The sequence below is a fragment of the Schistocerca cancellata genome, unplaced genomic scaffold, assembly GCF_023864275.1.
Source record: "Schistocerca cancellata isolate TAMUIC-IGC-003103 unplaced genomic scaffold, iqSchCanc2.1 HiC_scaffold_241, whole genome shotgun sequence".
NCBI classification, from domain to species: domain Eukaryota; kingdom Metazoa; phylum Arthropoda; class Insecta; order Orthoptera; family Acrididae; genus Schistocerca; species Schistocerca cancellata.
The window spans coordinates 40,622-59,116 of NW_026046263.1; the positions used below are offsets into that span (position 1 = coordinate 40,622).

Sequence of the window (18,495 nt, forward strand, 5' to 3'; positions counted from 1 at the left end):
CGCCGTGATGTGTCGCCTTCCCTCCTGGCGCCAGAGGCCGAAGGCAATCTCGCTGTAGGCGCTCAACGCCGAGTGGAAGGCGAGCACATCTGAACCCGTTTTGCTGGTGCTGCTAGGGCGATATACTGTAACTGAGCGCAGAACGAACTTTCACTGAAGAATCTGCCCTTTAATGCACATCAGGGCGAATATGAAATTTCTAGTATGAAGTACCCACTGACGATCCAAAGGCGTTTCAGTATGTATGCGTCGGTCCCACCGGGGCAGTGCCTAAGTATTGTAAAGTGAAGGTCGACAGTTTGAGCCTCACAGGAAGTATTTCATTGGCTTCCCACGAGTGCGTAATGTACAGCGTGGCTGTTGCTAGGAAACGGCCTTATTTGCCGTTCGTTAATATCTAGTTTTCTTTGCATCAATGTGAAAATGTTACTATTACTAAATACAGTTTTGCTAGTTACAGTTCAAACTGGAAACGACGGAAGAAAGCGGTCCAACGCGCCACATTGGCTCCCGAAAGGGAGGGTGCGTTTACTACGCCACGTCTGACATTGTGTCTTAAATATTCTAAAACTGACATAATTACATCCTACCAAAAAAGAAACAGATTTCGCAGCGAGGTTCTTGAGATAGAGATGGAAGTCACTGGAGCGAATGCCTCGCACGTCAGATTGGCCGAGCGGTCTAAGGCGCCAGATTTAAGCTCTGGTTCCCGTAAGGGAGCTTGGGTTCGAACCCCACATCTGACAAAGCATTTTTAACATTCTGAAACTAACGTACTCCCTTCATCTTATAGAACAAGTAAATTACGCAGAAACACGCCATGCAGATTTTACTAGAGACGACAGTGACAGCGGTGCAGGCGTCGCACGTCCGATAGCCCGAGCGGTCGGAAAGAAATAGCGGAACATACTTTTCCTGTGTCGAGGTTTAGCTCTTCTCACGGACGTTTCCGTTGTCGTTGTGTTGTGGCTCTGGGTTCCAAGCGACAGCGAGAAAACCTCAACAGCAACACATACGTGTTTAAATGAATCGTAGGGCCTTAATAAAGATAGATGAAACGGTGGTTCAGGTACTGGAGTTCTGAAGCGGCCGTATTGCGTGGGCAGTAAGCTCACTAAGTTAGTGTGTCATGCTAATAACGGGAAGGCTGTGGGTTACGTCCCACCAAGGGCTATTCCATATTGCTTCCCTAAAAGGCAGCGCGAGAGACTGCCAGGCAAATCTCAAGTGATCTGTACAAGGACTAAGATGTCCACACGTCTGGAAACGTTCTCGCCGACTTCTGTGCCACGCTGACGACACGGGTTCTCGTCCGATCACCGAAGTTAAGCAGCATTTTTGCGTGCTTAGTACACGGCTCGGTGACTAACTAGGATGTCTGCGTGCTGTTGGATTCTTTAATTTTGCCTTTTCCCTTAGTTTTCGGTGTTGCTGCGCGGTAATGATACGGTCCAGCACGCTGACCCGTCTCTTGCCTCTCGGTACCCAAATTCGCGAAGCTGCGGCCACAGTCAAATGAAAGGGTCCGTTGTGTGTTTGTCGAGTTGGTCTCTCCCAGTCGATTCTAGCGCCTGTCCTCTACATATACGCCCATTTGCAAGCGTCAGCTTTCGCGTCAGCCGAGCAAAGTCGAGACAAGTCGACACATGGGGACACACGATGCTGTGAATCGCAATCCGCACTAGCCTACGCGGAGCGCGACGAGGGGCGAAGGAAAACCATTCGTAACACGACAGTTCGGAAACTCGACGATCGCGAGCGTTGAAAACACTCTCCTGAGTAAAGGAGACAACTTCCGTGCGGTGTCCGGGTTTCGAACCCGGACCAGCTACTTGGGAAGCATCCATGCTGACCGACACACCACCACCGCCCTCTGCTACGCGCTGCTTGCGCCGTGATGTGTCGCCTTCCCTCCTGGCGCCAGAGGCCGAAGGCAATCTCGCTGTAGGCGCTCAACGCCGAGTGGAAGGCGAGCACATCTGAACCCGTTTTGCTGGTGCTGCTAGGGCGATATACTGTAACTGAGCGCAGAACGAACTTTCACTGAAGAATCTGCCCTTTAATGCACATCAGGGCGAATATGAAATTTCTAGTATGAAGTACCCACTGACGATCCAAAGGCGTTTCAGTATGTATGCGTCGGTCCCACCGGGGCAGTGCCTAAGTATTGTAAAGTGAAGGTCGACAGTTTGAGCCTCACAGGAAGTATTTCATTGGCTTCCCACGAGTGCGTAATGTACAGCGTGGCTGTTGCTAGGAAACGGCCTTATTTGCCGTTCGTTAATATCTAGTTTTCTTTGCATCAATGTGAAAATGTTACTATTACTAAATACAGTTTTGCTAGTTACAGTTCAAACTGGAAACGACGGAAGAAAGCGGTCCAACGCGCCACATTGGCTCCCGAAAGGGAGGGTGCGTTTCCTACGCCACGTCTGACATTGTGTCTTAAATATTCTAAAACTGACATAATTACATCCTACCAAAAAAGAAACAGATTTCGCAGCGAGGTTCTTGAGATAGAGATGGAAGTCACTGGAGCGAATGCCTCGCACGTCAGATTGGCCGAGCGGTCTAAGGCGCCAGATTTAAGCTCTGGTTCCCGTAAGGGAGCTTGGGTTCGAACCCCACATCTGACAAAGCATTTTTAACATTCTGAAACTAACGTACTCCCTTCATCTTATAGAACAAGTAAATTACGCAGAAACACGCCATGCAGATTTTACTAGAGACGACAGTGACAGCGGTGCAGGCGTCGCACGTCCGATAGCCCGAGCGGTCGGAAAGAAATAGCGGAACATACTTTTCCTGTGTCGAGGTTTAGCTCTTCTCACGGACGTTTCCGTTGTCGTTGTGTTGTGGCTCTGGGTTCCAAGCGACAGCGAGAAAACCTCAACAGCAACACATACGTGTTTAAATGAATCGTAGGGCCTTAATAAAGATAGATGAAACGGTGGTTCAGGTACTGGAGTTCTGAAGCGGCCGTATTGCGTGGGCAGTAAGCTCACTAAGTTAGTGTGTCATGCTAATAACGGGAAGGCTGTGGGTTACGTCCCACCAAGGGCTATTCCATATTGCTTCCCTAAAAGGCAGCGCGAGAGACTGCCAGGCAAATCTCAAGTGATCTGTACAAGGACTAAGATGTCCACACGTCTGGAAACGTTCTCGCCGACTTCTGTGCCACGCTGACGACACGGGTTCTCGTCCGATCACCGAAGTTAAGCAGCATTTTTGCGTGCTTAGTACACGGCTCGGTGACTAACTAGGATGTCTGCGTGCTGTTGGATTCTTTAATTTTGCCTTTTCCCTTAGTTTTCGGTGTTGCTGCGCGGTAATGATACGGTCCAGCACGCTGACCCGTCTCTTGCCTCTCGGTACCCAAATTCGCGAAGCTGCGGCCACAGTCAAATGAAAGGGTCCGTTGTGTGTTTGTCGAGTTGGTCTCTCCCAGTCGATTCTAGCGCCTGTCCTCTACATATACGCCCATTTGCAAGCGTCAGCTTTCGCGTCAGCCGAGCAAAGTCGAGACAAGTCGACACATGGGGACACACGATGCTGTGAATCGCAATCCGCACTAGCCTACGCGGAGCGCGACGAGGGGCGAAGGAAAACCATTCGTAACACGACAGTTCGGAAACTCGACGATCGCGAGCGTTGAAAACACTCTCCTGAGTAAAGGAGACAACTTCCGTGCGGTGTCCGGGTTTCGAACCCGGACCAGCTACTTGGGAAGCATCCATGCTGACCGACACACCACCACCGCCCTCTGCTACGCGCTGCTTGCGCCGTGATGTGTCGCCTTCCCTCCTGGCGCCAGAGGCCGAAGGCAATCTCGCTGTAGGCGCTCAACGCCGAGTGGAAGGCGAGCACATCTGAACCCGTTTTGCTGGTGCTGCTAGGGCGATATACTGTAACTGAGCGCAGAACGAACTTTCACTGAAGAATCTGCCCTTTAATGCACATCAGGGCGAATATGAAATTTCTAGTATGAAGTACCCACTGACGATCCAAAGGCGTTTCAGTATGTATGCGTCGGTCCCACCGGGGCAGTGCCTAAGTATTGTAAAGTGAAGGTCGACAGTTTGAGCCTCACAGGAAGTATTTCATTGGCTTCCCACGAGTGCGTAATGTACAGCGTGGCTGTTGCTAGGAAACGGCCTTATTTGCCGTTCGTTAATATCTAGTTTTCTTTGCATCAATGTGAAAATGTTACTATTACTAAATACAGTTTTGCTAGTTACAGTTCAAACTGGAAACGACGGAAGAAAGCGGTCCAACGCGCCACATTGGCTCCCGAAAGGGAGGGTGCGTTTACTACGCCACGTCTGACATTGTGTCTTAAATATTCTAAAACTGACATAATTACATCCTACCAAAAAAGAAACAGATTTCGCAGCGAGGTTCTTGAGATAGAGATGGAAGTCACTGGAGCGAATGCCTCGCACGTCAGATTGGCCGAGCGGTCTAAGGCGCCAGATTTAAGCTCTGGTTCCCGTAAGGGAGCTTGGGTTCGAACCCCACATCTGACAAAGCATTTTTAACATTCTGAAACTAACGTACTCCCTTCATCTTATAGAACAAGTAAATTACGCAGAAACACGCCATGCAGATTTTACTAGAGACGACAGTGACAGCGGTGCAGGCGTCGCACGTCCGATAGCCCGAGCGGTCGGAAAGAAATAGCGGAACATACTTTTCCTGTGTCGAGGTTTAGCTCTTCTCACGGACGTTTCCGTTGTCGTTGTGTTGTGGCTCTGGGTTCCAAGCGACAGCGAGAAAACCTCAACAGCAACACATACGTGTTTAAATGAATCGTAGGGCCTTAATAAAGATAGATGAAACGGTGGTTCAGGTACTGGAGTTCTGAAGCGGCCGTATTGCGTGGGCAGTAAGCTCACTAAGTTAGTGTGTCATGCTAATAACGGGAAGGCTGTGGGTTACGTCCCACCAAGGGCTATTCCATATTGCTTCCCTAAAAGGCAGCGCGAGAGACTGCCAGGCAAATCTCAAGTGATCTGTACAAGGACTAAGATGTCCACACGTCTGGAAACGTTCTCGCCGACTTCTGTGCCACGCTGACGACACGGGTTCTCGTCCGATCACCGAAGTTAAGCAGCATTTTTGCGTGCTTAGTACACGGCTCGGTGACTAACTAGGATGTCTGCGTGCTGTTGGATTCTTTAATTTTGCCTTTTCCCTTAGTTTTCGGTGTTGCTGCGCGGTAATGATACGGTCCAGCACGCTGACCCGTCTCTTGCCTCTCGGTACCCAAATTCGCGAAGCTGCGGCCACAGTCAAATGAAAGGGTCCGTTGTGTGTTTGTCGAGTTGGTCTCTCCCAGTCGATTCTAGCGCCTGTCCTCTACATATACGCCCATTTGCAAGCGTCAGCTTTCGCGTCAGCCGAGCAAAGTCGAGACAAGTCGACACATGGGGACACACGATGCTGTGAATCGCAATCCGCACTAGCCTACGCGGAGCGCGACGAGGGGCGAAGGAAAACCATTCGTAACACGACAGTTCGGAAACTCGACGATCGCGAGCGTTGAAAACACTCTCCTGAGTAAAGGAGACAACTTCCGTGCGGTGTCCGGGTTTCGAACCCGGACCAGCTACTTGGGAAGCATCCATGCTGACCGACACACCACCACCGCCCTCTGCTACGCGCTGCTTGCGCCGTGATGTGTCGCCTTCCCTCCTGGCGCCAGAGGCCGAAGGCAATCTCGCTGTAGGCGCTCAACGCCGAGTGGAAGGCGAGCACATCTGAACCCGTTTTGCTGGTGCTGCTAGGGCGATATACTGTAACTGAGCGCAGAACGAACTTTCACTGAAGAATCTGCCCTTTAATGCACATCAGGGCGAATATGAAATTTCTAGTATGAAGTACCCACTGACGATCCAAAGGCGTTTCAGTATGTATGCGTCGGTCCCACCGGGGCAGTGCCTAAGTATTGTAAAGTGAAGGTCGACAGTTTGAGCCTCACAGGAAGTATTTCATTGGCTTCCCACGAGTGCGTAATGTACAGCGTGGCTGTTGCTAGGAAACGGCCTTATTTGCCGTTCGTTAATATCTAGTTTTCTTTGCATCAATGTGAAAATGTTACTATTACTAAATACAGTTTTGCTAGTTACAGTTCAAACTGGAAACGACGGAAGAAAGCGGTCCAACGCGCCACATTGGCTCCCGAAAGGGAGGGTGCGTTTCCTACGCCACGTCTGACATTGTGTCTTAAATATTCTAAAACTGACATAATTACATCCTACCAAAAAAGAAACAGATTTCGCAGCGAGGTTCTTGAGATAGAGATGGAAGTCACTGGAGCGAATGCCTCGCACGTCAGATTGGCCGAGCGGTCTAAGGCGCCAGATTTAAGCTCTGGTTCCCGTAAGGGAGCTTGGGTTCGAACCCCACATCTGACAAAGCATTTTGAACATTCTGAAACTAACGTACTCCCTTCATCTTATAGAACAAGTAAATTACGCAGAAACACGCCATGCAGATTTTACTAGAGACGACAGTGACAGCGGTGCAGGCGTCGCACGTCCGATAGCCCGAGCGGTCGGAAAGAAATAGCGGAACATACTTTTCCTGTGTCGAGGTTTAGCTCTTCTCACGGACGTTTCCGTTGTCGTTGTGTTGTGGCTCTGGGTTCCAAGCGACAGCGAGAAAACCTCAACAGCAACACATACGTGTTTAAATGAATCGTAGGGCCTTAATAAAGATAGATGAAACGGTGGTTCAGGTACTGGAGTTCTGAAGCGGCCGTATTGCGTGGGCAGTAAGCTCACTAAGTTAGTGTGTCATGCTAATAACGGGAAGGCTGTGGGTTACGTCCCACCAAGGGCTATTCCATATTGCTTCCCTAAAAGGCAGCGCGAGAGACTGCCAGGCAAATCTCAAGTGATCTGTACAAGGACTAAGATGTCCACACGTCTGGAAACGTTCTCGCCGACTTCTGTGCCACGCTGACGACACGGGTTCTCGTCCGATCACCGAAGTTAAGCAGCATTTTTGCGTGCTTAGTACACGGCTCGGTGACTAACTAGGATGTCTGCGTGCTGTTGGATTCTTTAATTTTGCCTTTTCCCTTAGTTTTCGGTGTTGCTGCGCGGTAATGATACGGTCCAGCACGCTGACCCGTCTCTTGCCTCTCGGTACCCAAATTCGCGAAGCTGCGGCCACAGTCAAATGAAAGGGTCCGTTGTGTGTTTGTCGAGTTGGTCTCTCCCAGTCGATTCTAGCGCCTGTCCTCTACATATACGCCCATTTGCAAGCGTCAGCTTTCGCGTCAGCCGAGCAAAGTCGAGACAAGTCGACACATGGGGACACACGATGCTGTGAATCGCAATCCGCACTAGCCTACGCGGAGCGCGACGAGGGGCGAAGGAAAACCATTCGTAACACGACAGTTCGGAAACTCGACGATCGCGAGCGTTGAAAACACTCTCCTGAGTAAAGGAGACAACTTCCGTGCGGTGTCCGGGTTTCGAACCCGGACCAGCTACTTGGGAAGCATCCATGCTGACCGACACACCACCACCGCCCTCTGCTACGCGCTGCTTGCGCCGTGATGTGTCGCCTTCCCTCCTGGCGCCAGAGGCCGAAGGCAATCTCGCTGTAGGCGCTCAACGCCGAGTGGAAGGCGAGCACATCTGAACCCGTTTTGCTGGTGCTGCTAGGGCGATATACTGTAACTGAGCGCAGAACGAACTTTCACTGAAGAATCTGCCCTTTAATGCACATCAGGGCGAATATGAAATTTCTAGTATGAAGTACCCACTGACGATCCAAAGGCGTTTCAGTATGTATGCGTCGGTCCCACCGGGGCAGTGCCTAAGTATTGTAAAGTGAAGGTCGACAGTTTGAGCCTCACAGGAAGTATTTCATTGGCTTCCCACGAGTGCGTAATGTACAGCGTGGCTGTTGCTAGGAAACGGCCTTATTTGCCGTTCGTTAATATCTAGTTTTCTTTGCATCAATGTGAAAATGTTACTATTACTAAATACAGTTTTGCTAGTTACAGTTCAAACTGGAAACGACGGAAGAAAGCGGTCCAACGCGCCACATTGGCTCCCGAAAGGGAGGGTGCGTTTCCTACGCCACGTCTGACATTGTGTCTTAAATATTCTAAAACTGACATAATTACATCCTACCAAAAAAGAAACAGATTTCGCAGCGAGGTTCTTGAGATAGAGATGGAAGTCACTGGAGCGAATGCCTCGCACGTCAGATTGGCCGAGCGGTCTAAGGCGCCAGATTTAAGCTCTGGTTCCCGTAAGGGAGCTTGGGTTCGAACCCCACATCTGACAAAGCATTTTGAACATTCTGAAACTAACGTACTCCCTTCATCTTATAGAACAAGTAAATTACGCAGAAACACGCCATGCAGATTTTACTAGAGACGACAGTGACAGCGGTGCAGGCGTCGCACGTCCGATAGCCCGAGCGGTCGGAAAGAAATAGCGGAACATACTTTTCCTGTGTCGAGGTTTAGCTCTTCTCACGGACGTTTCCGTTGTCGTTGTGTTGTGGCTCTGGGTTCCAAGCGACAGCGAGAAAACCTCAACAGCAACACATACGTGTTTAAATGAATCGTAGGGCCTTAATAAAGATAGATGAAACGGTGGTTCAGGTACTGGAGTTCTGAAGCGGCCGTATTGCGTGGGCAGTAAGCTCACTAAGTTAGTGTGTCATGCTAATAACGGGAAGGCTGTGGGTTACGTCCCACCAAGGGCTATTCCATATTGCTTCCCTAAAAGGCAGCGCGAGAGACTGCCAGGCAAATCTCAAGTGATCTGTACAAGGACTAAGATGTCCACACGTCTGGAAACGTTCTCGCCGACTTCTGTGCCACGCTGACGACACGGGTTCTCGTCCGATCACCGAAGTTAAGCAGCATTTTTGCGTGCTTAGTACACGGCTCGGTGACTAACTAGGATGTCTGCGTGCTGTTGGATTCTTTAATTTTGCCTTTTCCCTTAGTTTTCGGTGTTGCTGCGCGGTAATGATACGGTCCAGCACGCTGACCCGTCTCTTGCCTCTCGGTACCCAAATTCGCGAAGCTGCGGCCACAGTCAAATGAAAGGGTCCGTTGTGTGTTTGTCGAGTTGGTCTCTCCCAGTCGATTCTAGCGCCTGTCCTCTACATATACGCCCATTTGCAAGCGTCAGCTTTCGCGTCAGCCGAGCAAAGTCGAGACAAGTCGACACATGGGGACACACGATGCTGTGAATCGCAATCCGCACTAGCCTACGCGGAGCGCGACGAGGGGCGAAGGAAAACCATTCGTAACACGACAGTTCGGAAACTCGACGATCGCGAGCGTTGAAAACACTCTCCTGAGTAAAGGAGACAACTTCCGTGCGGTGTCCGGGTTTCGAACCCGGACCAGCTACTTGGGAAGCATCCATGCTGACCGACACACCACCACCGCCCTCTGCTACGCGCTGCTTGCGCCGTGATGTGTCGCCTTCCCTCCTGGCGCCAGAGGCCGAAGGCAATCTCGCTGTAGGCGCTCAACGCCGAGTGGAAGGCGAGCACATCTGAACCCGTTTTGCTGGTGCTGCTAGGGCGATATACTGTAACTGAGCGCAGAACGAACTTTCACTGAAGAATCTGCCCTTTAATGCACATCAGGGCGAATATGAAATTTCTAGTATGAAGTACCCACTGACGATCCAAAGGCGTTTCAGTATGTATGCGTCGGTCCCACCGGGGCAGTGCCTAAGTATTGTAAAGTGAAGGTCGACAGTTTGAGCCTCACAGGAAGTATTTCATTGGCTTCCCACGAGTGCGTAATGTACAGCGTGGCTGTTGCTAGGAAACGGCCTTATTTGCCGTTCGTTAATATCTAGTTTTCTTTGCATCAATGTGAAAATGTTACTATTACTAAATACAGTTTTGCTAGTTACAGTTCAAACTGGAAACGACGGAAGAAAGCGGTCCAACGCGCCACATTGGCTCCCGAAAGGGAGGGTGCGTTTCCTACGCCACGTCTGACATTGTGTCTTAAATATTCTAAAACTGACATAATTACATCCTACCAAAAAAGAAACAGATTTCGCAGCGAGGTTCTTGAGATAGAGATGGAAGTCACTGGAGCGAATGCCTCGCACGTCAGATTGGCCGAGCGGTCTAAGGCGCCAGATTTAAGCTCTGGTTCCCGTAAGGGAGCTTGGGTTCGAACCCCACATCTGACAAAGCATTTTGAACATTCTGAAACTAACGTACTCCCTTCATCTTATAGAACAAGTAAATTACGCAGAAACACGCCATGCAGATTTTACTAGAGACGACAGTGACAGCGGTGCAGGCGTCGCACGTCCGATAGCCCGAGCGGTCGGAAAGAAATAGCGGAACATACTTTTCCTGTGTCGAGGTTTAGCTCTTCTCACGGACGTTTCCGTTGTCGTTGTGTTGTGGCTCTGGGTTCCAAGCGACAGCGAGAAAACCTCAACAGCAACACATACGTGTTTAAATGAATCGTAGGGCCTTAATAAAGATAGATGAAACGGTGGTTCAGGTACTGGAGTTCTGAAGCGGCCGTATTGCGTGGGCAGTAAGCTCACTAAGTTAGTGTGTCATGCTAATAACGGGAAGGCTGTGGGTTACGTCCCACCAAGGGCTATTCCATATTGCTTCCCTAAAAGGCAGCGCGAGAGACTGCCAGGCAAATCTCAAGTGATCTGTACAAGGACTAAGATGTCCACACGTCTGGAAACGTTCTCGCCGACTTCTGTGCCACGCTGACGACACGGGTTCTCGTCCGATCACCGAAGTTAAGCAGCATTTTTGCGTGCTTAGTACACGGCTCGGTGACTAACTAGGATGTCTGCGTGCTGTTGGATTCTTTAATTTTGCCTTTTCCCTTAGTTTTCGGTGTTGCTGCGCGGTAATGATACGGTCCAGCACGCTGACCCGTCTCTTGCCTCTCGGTACCCAAATTCGCGAAGCTGCGGCCACAGTCAAATGAAAGGGTCCGTTGTGTGTTTGTCGAGTTGGTCTCTCCCAGTCGATTCTAGCGCCTGTCCTCTACATATACGCCCATTTGCAAGCGTCAGCTTTCGCGTCAGCCGAGCAAAGTCGAGACAAGTCGACACATGGGGACACACGATGCTGTGAATCGCAATCCGCACTAGCCTACGCGGAGCGCGACGAGGGGCGAAGGAAAACCATTCGTAACACGACAGTTCGGAAACTCGACGATCGCGAGCGTTGAAAACACTCTCCTGAGTAAAGGAGACAACTTCCGTGCGGTGTCCGGGTTTCGAACCCGGACCAGCTACTTGGGAAGCATCCATGCTGACCGACACACCACCACCGCCCTCTGCTACGCGCTGCTTGCGCCGTGATGTGTCGCCTTCCCTCCTGGCGCCAGAGGCCGAAGGCAATCTCGCTGTAGGCGCTCAACGCCGAGTGGAAGGCGAGCACATCTGAACCCGTTTTGCTGGTGCTGCTAGGGCGATATACTGTAACTGAGCGCAGAACGAACTTTCACTGAAGAATCTGCCCTTTAATGCACATCAGGGCGAATATGAAATTTCTAGTATGAAGTACCCACTGACGATCCAAAGGCGTTTCAGTATGTATGCGTCGGTCCCACCGGGGCAGTGCCTAAGTATTGTAAAGTGAAGGTCGACAGTTTGAGCCTCACAGGAAGTATTTCATTGGCTTCCCACGAGTGCGTAATGTACAGCGTGGCTGTTGCTAGGAAACGGCCTTATTTGCCGTTCGTTAATATCTAGTTTTCTTTGCATCAATGTGAAAATGTTACTATTACTAAATACAGTTTTGCTAGTTACAGTTCAAACTGGAAACGACGGAAGAAAGCGGTCCAACGCGCCACATTGGCTCCCGAAAGGGAGGGTGCGTTTCCTACGCCACGTCTGACATTGTGTCTTAAATATTCTAAAACTGACATAATTACATCCTACCAAAAAAGAAACAGATTTCGCAGCGAGGTTCTTGAGATAGAGATGGAAGTCACTGGAGCGAATGCCTCGCACGTCAGATTGGCCGAGCGGTCTAAGGCGCCAGATTTAAGCTCTGGTTCCCGTAAGGGAGCTTGGGTTCGAACCCCACATCTGACAAAGCATTTTTAACATTCTGAAACTAACGTACTCCCTTCATCTTATAGAACAAGTAAATTACGCAGAAACACGCCATGCAGATTTTACTAGAGACGACAGTGACAGCGGTGCAGGCGTCGCACGTCCGATAGCCCGAGCGGTCGGAAAGAAATAGCGGAACATACTTTTCCTGTGTCGAGGTTTAGCTCTTCTCACGGACGTTTCCGTTGTCGTTGTGTTGTGGCTCTGGGTTCCAAGCGACAGCGAGAAAACCTCAACAGCAACACATACGTGTTTAAATGAATCGTAGGGCCTTAATAAAGATAGATGAAACGGTGGTTCAGGTACTGGAGTTCTGAAGCGGCCGTATTGCGTGGGCAGTAAGCTCACTAAGTTAGTGTGTCATGCTAATAACGGGAAGGCTGTGGGTTACGTCCCACCAAGGGCTATTCCATATTGCTTCCCTAAAAGGCAGCGCGAGAGACTGCCAGGCAAATCTCAAGTGATCTGTACAAGGACTAAGATGTCCACACGTCTGGAAACGTTCTCGCCGACTTCTGTGCCACGCTGACGACACGGGTTCTCGTCCGATCACCGAAGTTAAGCAGCATTTTTGCGTGCTTAGTACACGGCTCGGTGACTAACTAGGATGTCTGCGTGCTGTTGGATTCTTTAATTTTGCCTTTTCCCTTAGTTTTCGGTGTTGCTGCGCGGTAATGATACGGTCCAGCACGCTGACCCGTCTCTTGCCTCTCGGTACCCAAATTCGCGAAGCTGCGGCCACAGTCAAATGAAAGGGTCCGTTGTGTGTTTGTCGAGTTGGTCTCTCCCAGTCGATTCTAGCGCCTGTCCTCTACATATACGCCCATTTGCAAGCGTCAGCTTTCGCGTCAGCCGAGCAAAGTCGAGACAAGTCGACACATGGGGACACACGATGCTGTGAATCGCAATCCGCACTAGCCTACGCGGAGCGCGACGAGGGGCGAAGGAAAACCATTCGTAACACGACAGTTCGGAAACTCGACGATCGCGAGCGTTGAAAACACTCTCCTGAGTAAAGGAGACAACTTCCGTGCGGTGTCCGGGTTTCGAACCCGGACCAGCTACTTGGGAAGCATCCATGCTGACCGACACACCACCACCGCCCTCTGCTACGCGCTGCTTGCGCCGTGATGTGTCGCCTTCCCTCCTGGCGCCAGAGGCCGAAGGCAATCTCGCTGTAGGCGCTCAACGCCGAGTGGAAGGCGAGCACATCTGAACCCGTTTTGCTGGTGCTGCTAGGGCGATATACTGTAACTGAGCGCAGAACGAACTTTCACTGAAGAATCTGCCCTTTAATGCACATCAGGGCGAATATGAAATTTCTAGTATGAAGTACCCACTGACGATCCAAAGGCGTTTCAGTATGTATGCGTCGGTCCCACCGGGGCAGTGCCTAAGTATTGTAAAGTGAAGGTCGACAGTTTGAGCCTCACAGGAAGTATTTCATTGGCTTCCCACGAGTGCGTAATGTACAGCGTGGCTGTTGCTAGGAAACGGCCTTATTTGCCGTTCGTTAATATCTAGTTTTCTTTGCATCAATGTGAAAATGTTACTATTACTAAATACAGTTTTGCTAGTTACAGTTCAAACTGGAAACGACGGAAGAAAGCGGTCCAACGCGCCACATTGGCTCCCGAAAGGGAGGGTGCGTTTCCTACGCCACGTCTGACATTGTGTCTTAAATATTCTAAAACTGACATAATTACATCCTACCAAAAAAGAAACAGATTTCGCAGCGAGGTTCTTGAGATAGAGATGGAAGTCACTGGAGCGAATGCCTCGCACGTCAGATTGGCCGAGCGGTCTAAGGCGCCAGATTTAAGCTCTGGTTCCCGTAAGGGAGCTTGGGTTCGAACCCCACATCTGACAAAGCATTTTTAACATTCTGAAACTAACGTACTCCCTTCATCTTATAGAACAAGTAAATTACGCAGAAACACGCCATGCAGATTTTACTAGAGACGACAGTGACAGCGGTGCAGGCGTCGCACGTCCGATAGCCCGAGCGGTCGGAAAGAAATAGCGGAACATACTTTTCCTGTGTCGAGGTTTAGCTCTTCTCACGGACGTTTCCGTTGTCGTTGTGTTGTGGCTCTGGGTTCCAAGCGACAGCGAGAAAACCTCAACAGCAACACATACGTGTTTAAATGAATCGTAGGGCCTTAATAAAGATAGATGAAACGGTGGTTCAGGTACTGGAGTTCTGAAGCGGCCGTATTGCGTGGGCAGTAAGCTCACTAAGTTAGTGTGTCATGCTAATAACGGGAAGGCTGTGGGTTACGTCCCACCAAGGGCTATTCCATATTGCTTCCCTAAAAGGCAGCGCGAGAGACTGCCAGGCAAATCTCAAGTGATCTGTACAAGGACTAAGATGTCCACACGTCTGGAAACGTTCTCGCCGACTCCTGTGCCACGCTGACGACACGGGTTCTCGTCCGATCACCGAAGTTAAGCAGCATTTTTGCGTGCTTAGTACACGGCTCGGTGACTAACTAGGATGTCTGCGTGCTGTTGGATTCTTTAATTTTGCCTTTTCCCTTAGTTTTCGGTGTTGCTGCGCGGTAATGATACGGTCCAGCACGCTGACCCGTCTCTTGCCTCTCGGTACCCAAATTCGCGAAGCTGCGGCCACAGTCAAATGAAAGGGTCCGTTGTGTGTTTGTCGAGTTGGTCTCTCCCAGTCGATTCTAGCGCCTGTCCTCTACATATACGCCCATTTGCAAGCGTCAGCTTTCGCGTCAGCCGAGCAAAGTCGAGACAAGTCGACACATGGGGACACACGATGCTGTGAATCGCAATCCGCACTAGCCTACGCGGAGCGCGACGAGGGGCGAAGGAAAACCATTCGTAACACGACAGTTCGGAAACTCGACGATCGCGAGCGTTGAAAACACTCTCCTGAGTAAAGGAGACAACTTCCGTGCGGTGTCCGGGTTTCGAACCCGGACCAGCTACTTGGGAAGCATCCATGCTGACCGACACACCACCACCGCCCTCTGCTACGCGCTGCTTGCGCCGTGATGTGTCGCCTTCCCTCCTGGCGCCAGAGGCCGAAGGCAATCTCGCTGTAGGCGCTCAACGCCGAGTGGAAGGCGAGCACATCTGAACCCGTTTTGCTGGTGCTGCTAGGGCGATATACTGTAACTGAGCGCAGAACGAACTTTCACTGAAGAATCTGCCCTTTAATGCACATCAGGGCGAATATGAAATTTCTAGTATGAAGTACCCACTGACGATCCAAAGGCGTTTCAGTATGTATGCGTCGGTCCCACCGGGGCAGTGCCTAAGTATTGTAAAGTGAAGGTCGACAGTTTGAGCCTCACAGGAAGTATTTCATTGGCTTCCCACGAGTGCGTAATGTACAGCGTGGCTGTTGCTAGGAAACGGCCTTATTTGCCGTTCGTTAATATCTAGTTTTCTTTGCATCAATGTGAAAATGTTACTATTACTAAATACAGTTTTGCTAGTTACAGTTCAAACTGGAAACGACGGAAGAAAGCGGTCCAACGCGCCACATTGGCTCCCGAAAGGGAGGGTGCGTTTCCTACGCCACGTCTGACATTGTGTCTTAAATATTCTAAAACTGACATAATTACATCCTACCAAAAAAGAAACAGATTTCGCAGCGAGGTTCTTGAGATAGAGATGGAAGTCACTGGAGCGAATGCCTCGCACGTCAGATTGGCCGAGCGGTCTAAGGCGCCAGATTTAAGCTCTGGTTCCCGTAAGGGAGCTTGGGTTCGAACCCCACATCTGACAAAGCATTTTTAACATTCTGAAACTAACGTACTCCCTTCATCTTATAGAACAAGTAAATTACGCAGAAACACGCCATGCAGATTTTACTAGAGACGACAGTGACAGCGATGCAGGCGTCGCACGTCCGATAGCCCGAGCGGTCGGAAAGAAATAGCGGAACATACTTTTCCTGTGTCGAGGTTTAGCTCTTCTCACGGACGTTTCCGTTGTCGTTGTGTTGTGGCTCTGGGTTCCAAGCGACAGCGAGAAAACCTCAACAGCAACACATACGTGTTTAAATGAATCGTAGGGCCTTAATAAAGATAGATGAAACGGTGGTTCAGGTACTGGAGTTCTGAAGCGGCCGTATTGCGTGGGCAGTAAGCTCACTAAGTTAGTGTGTCATGCTAATAACGGGAAGGCTGTGGGTTACGTCCCACCAAGGGCTATTCCATATTGCTTCCCTAAAAGGCAGCGCGAGAGACTGCCAGGCAAATCTCAAGTGATCTGTACAAGGACTAAGATGTCCACACGTCTGGAAACGTTCTCGCCGACTTCTGTGCCACGCTGACGACACGGGTTCTCGTCCGATCACCGAAGTTAAGCAGCATTTTTGCGTGCTTAGTACACGGCTCGGTGACTAACTAGGATGTCTGCGTGCTGTTGGATTCTTTAATTTTGCCTTTTCCCTTAGTTTTCGGTGTTGCTGCGCGGTAATGATACGGTCCAGCACGCTGACCCGTCTCTTGCCTCTCGGTACCCAAATTCGCGAAGCTGCGGCCACAGTCAAATGAAAGGGTCCGTTGTGTGTTTGTCGAGTTGGTCTCTCCCAGTCGATTCTAGCGCCTGTCCTCTACATATACGCCCATTTGCAAGCGTCAGCTTTCGCGTCAGCCGAGCAAAGTCGAGACAAGTCGACACATGGGGACACACGATGCTGTGAATCGCAATCCGCACTAGCCTACGCGGAGCGCGACGAGGGGCGAAGGAAAACCATTCGTAACACGACAGTTCGGAAACTCGACGATCGCGAGCGTTGAAAACACTCTCCTGAGTAAAGGAGACAACTTCCGTGCGGTGTCCGGGTTTCGAACCCGGACCAGCTACTTGGGAAGCATCCATGCTGACCGACACACCACCACCGCCCTCTGCTACGCGCTGCTTGCGCCGTGATGTGTCGCCTTCCCTCCTGGCGCCAGAGGCCGAAGGCAATCTCGCTGTAGGCGCTCAACGCCGAGTGGAAGGCGAGCACATCTGAACCCGTTTTGCTGGTGCTGCTAGGGCGATATACTGTAACTGAGCGCAGAACGAACTTTCACTGAAGAATCTGCCCTTTAATGCACATCAGGGCGAATATGAAATTTCTAGTATGAAGTACCCACTGACGATCCAAAGGCGTTTCAGTATGTATGCGTCGGTCCCACCGGGGCAGTGCCTAAGTATTGTAAAGTGAAGGTCGACAGTTTGAGCCTCACAGGAAGTATTTCATTGGCTTCCCACGAGTGCGTAATGTACAGCGTGGCTGTTGCTAGGAAACGGCCTTATTTGCCGTTCGTTAATATCTAGTTTTCTTTGCATCAATGTGAAAATGTTACTATTACTAAATACAGTTTTGCTAGTTACAGTTCAAACTGGAAACGACGGAAGAAAGCGGTCCAACGCGCCACATTGGCTCCCGAAAGGGAGGGTGCGTTTCCTACGCCACGTCTGACATTGTGTCTTAAATATTCTAAAACTGACATAATTACATCCTACCAAAAAAGAAACAGATTTCGCAGCGAGGTTCTTGAGATAGAGATGGAAGTCACTGGAGCGAATGCCTCGCACGTCAGATTGGCCGAGCGGTCTAAGGCGCCAGATTTAAGCTCTGGTTCCCGTAAGGGAGCTTGGGTTCGAACCCCACATCTGACAAAGCATTTTTAACATTCTGAAACTAACGTACTCCCTTCATCTTATAGAACAAGTAAATTACGCAGAAACACGCCATGCAGATTTTACTAGAGACGACAGTGACAGCGATGCAGGCGTCGCACGTCCGATAGCCCGAGCGGTCGGAAAGAAATAGCGGAACATACTTTTCCTGTGTCGAGGTTTAGCTCTTCTCACGGACGTTTCCGTTGTCGTTGTGTTGTGGCTCTGGGTTCCAAGCGACAGCGAGAAAACCTCAACAGCAACACATACGTGTTTAAATGAATCGTAGGGCCTTAATAAAGATAGATGAAACGGTGGTTCAGGTACTGGAGTTCTGAAGCGGCCGTATTGCGTGGGCAGTAAGCTCACTAAGTTAGTGTGTCATGCTAATAACGGGAAGGCTGTGGGTTACGTCCCACCAAGGGCTATTCCATATTGCTTCCCTAAAAGGCAGCGCGAGAGACTGCCAGGCAAATCTCAAGTGATCTGTACAAGGACTAAGATGTCCACACGTCTGGAAACGTTCTCGCCGACTTCTGTGCCACGCTGACGACACGGGTTCTCGTCCGATCACCGAAGTTAAGCAGCATTTTTGCGTGCTTAGTACACGGCTCGGTGACTAACTAGGATGTCTGCGTGCTGTTGGATTCTTTAATTTTGCCTTTTCCCTTAGTTTTCGGTGTTGCTGCGCGGTAATGATACGGTCCAGCACGCTGACCCGTCTCTTGCCTCTCGGTAC

At 50.3% G+C, this 18,495-nt stretch overlaps 10 non-coding genes across 10 annotated transcripts; all 10 read left to right on the forward strand.

Annotated features, from left to right (window-relative positions):
- Positions 1-662: 662 nt before the first annotated feature.
- Positions 663-746, forward strand: Trnal-uaa (transfer RNA leucine (anticodon UAA)). Its single transcript has one exon. It is a non-coding gene; the product is annotated as a tRNA-Leu (tRNA).
- A 1,806-nt stretch (positions 747-2,552) lies between these two features.
- Trnal-uaa (transfer RNA leucine (anticodon UAA)) lies at positions 2,553-2,636 on the forward strand. Its single transcript has one exon. It is a non-coding gene; the product is annotated as a tRNA-Leu (tRNA).
- A 1,806-nt stretch (positions 2,637-4,442) lies between these two features.
- On the forward strand, positions 4,443-4,526 carry Trnal-uaa (transfer RNA leucine (anticodon UAA)). Its single transcript has one exon. It is a non-coding gene; the product is annotated as a tRNA-Leu (tRNA).
- Positions 4,527-6,332: 1,806 nt separating this feature from the next.
- Trnal-uaa (transfer RNA leucine (anticodon UAA)) lies at positions 6,333-6,416 on the forward strand. Its single transcript has one exon. It is a non-coding gene; the product is annotated as a tRNA-Leu (tRNA).
- A 1,806-nt stretch (positions 6,417-8,222) lies between these two features.
- Positions 8,223-8,306, forward strand: Trnal-uaa (transfer RNA leucine (anticodon UAA)). Its single transcript has one exon. It is a non-coding gene; the product is annotated as a tRNA-Leu (tRNA).
- Positions 8,307-10,112: 1,806 nt separating this feature from the next.
- Positions 10,113-10,196, forward strand: Trnal-uaa (transfer RNA leucine (anticodon UAA)). Its single transcript has one exon. It is a non-coding gene; the product is annotated as a tRNA-Leu (tRNA).
- Positions 10,197-12,002: 1,806 nt separating this feature from the next.
- Positions 12,003-12,086, forward strand: Trnal-uaa (transfer RNA leucine (anticodon UAA)). Its single transcript has one exon. It is a non-coding gene; the product is annotated as a tRNA-Leu (tRNA).
- Positions 12,087-13,892: 1,806 nt separating this feature from the next.
- Trnal-uaa (transfer RNA leucine (anticodon UAA)) lies at positions 13,893-13,976 on the forward strand. The gene has a single exon. It is a non-coding gene; the product is annotated as a tRNA-Leu (tRNA).
- Positions 13,977-15,782: 1,806 nt separating this feature from the next.
- Trnal-uaa (transfer RNA leucine (anticodon UAA)) lies at positions 15,783-15,866 on the forward strand. The gene has a single exon. It is a non-coding gene; the product is annotated as a tRNA-Leu (tRNA).
- Positions 15,867-17,672: 1,806 nt separating this feature from the next.
- Positions 17,673-17,756, forward strand: Trnal-uaa (transfer RNA leucine (anticodon UAA)). The gene has a single exon. It is a non-coding gene; the product is annotated as a tRNA-Leu (tRNA).
- Positions 17,757-18,495: the final 739 nt, after the last annotated feature.